Here is a 1,403-nt window from a genome sequence, read left to right on the forward strand (position 1 = left end):
AAAAGGCTGGTATTTCCTCTGGATTTGAATTACTGCAGGCTTGGAAGAAACCTTTAGACTTGGCTGGGAAAGCAGATTAATATAGACACTTGAGGGTTTTTTTCTGACAATGCGGTAGCCTTCTCAGGATGCACGGACTCGAAGTGGAATAAAGCAAAATGATCAAAACTACTTTATCAACATCAAGGTCAATAGAACGATGAACGAACAGTTAAGAAGGTGTGTTTATTTACGGAAATCTACAAAAGAATGTTTGTCAGACGAACGACTATAGCTCCAGGATGGGAAACTCTTGACAGAGAGTGAGGCATTTCGACTAACAGCTCATTGAAAGTATTTACATATCAACCAAATATAAAAGAGACACTAGGCAAAGGACACGCACATTTAAAGACCTATGCTTCCTCAGCTGGTGGATTCGTCGGCGGTCTTCAACGTGGCTTGTGATTTATAGCGTAAAACGAAATATTGAAATTACCTTTGCTGATAAATGGGTTATATAAAGAGGTTTTAAGTTTTTGGAATAACGATCAGCTATAGTTCAGGTGATATATCCACTGTAATAAACACGTCTAAAACTTACAATTCATCCAAGTACTGAAGGACAAAATATCAGTGGCACACTGTGATACTTACAAATATGTCAGAATAAACGGTTAAATAAAGCAAAGCTATGTATATTTTTACTAGATATTAAAATCCGTTCGCTTGAATTAGATGTTAGTATTAAATCAGCTGTTTTCATTAGTCTAACTGTATTTTCGAATTAATATCTCGGCATGATATATTTTCTGTATACATTGCTGTGGTAGGTTTTCATAAGTTATTTATTGAGATTGCAAAGAAAAAAGCTGTAATGTCAAATAAAAACTTTTCTTTTGAGTATACATAAATCCGAAATGTATGAAATAGACTGCCACATGTGAAACGTTTCGTTAATAATTAGATAAAGACTAAATAGCGTCTCCTAACAGTTATAATTCAGAACACAATAGTTTCCCGTCACTAAATTCCATTTTCTGTAAAAGCCCTTTTGCACCTGTTTTCTTTGACCCGTTTTCTATGACAGCGATATCTTGGCCCGCGTTCCACTCAAAGCATTGATTTGTCTGCCATGTGGAGTTGCCGGAGTACATTTAGATTGCGCCAATATCCAAAAAAGTATCACCCCCCTTTCAGAGGACAATCGCTACGTCCCCAAAAAAATCCCCACCCCCCAAAAATTTACCCTCTTCAAGCACCACGTGACGAGCCAGTGCCACGGCCGCCCGTGGATCGCGCCGCCGGTGAAATGGATTCCCGAGGTAGCTCCTCGCAGGCAACCTCGGCCCGACCCCGACCACCGCAGTCCAAGCGAGCACAACAAACGTGTAGCGCAGTCGAGGAGGACTACGCTCTCCTTG

The 1,403-nt window shown here is 40.0% G+C and overlaps 1 protein-coding gene across 1 annotated transcript in view; it reads left to right on the forward strand.

The window, feature by feature from the left end:
- Positions 1-1,186: 1,186 nt before the first annotated feature.
- LOC119589233 overlaps positions 1,187-1,403 on the forward strand; it is a gene marked incomplete in the record, with an annotated part of 23,897 nt that continues 23,680 nt past the window's right edge. Inside the window, 1 exon segment of the mRNA XM_037937835.1 lies at positions 1,187-1,403.

This window comes from Penaeus monodon, chromosome 25, assembly GCF_015228065.2.
Source record: "Penaeus monodon isolate SGIC_2016 chromosome 25, NSTDA_Pmon_1, whole genome shotgun sequence".
Classification (NCBI taxonomy): domain Eukaryota; kingdom Metazoa; phylum Arthropoda; class Malacostraca; order Decapoda; family Penaeidae; genus Penaeus; species Penaeus monodon.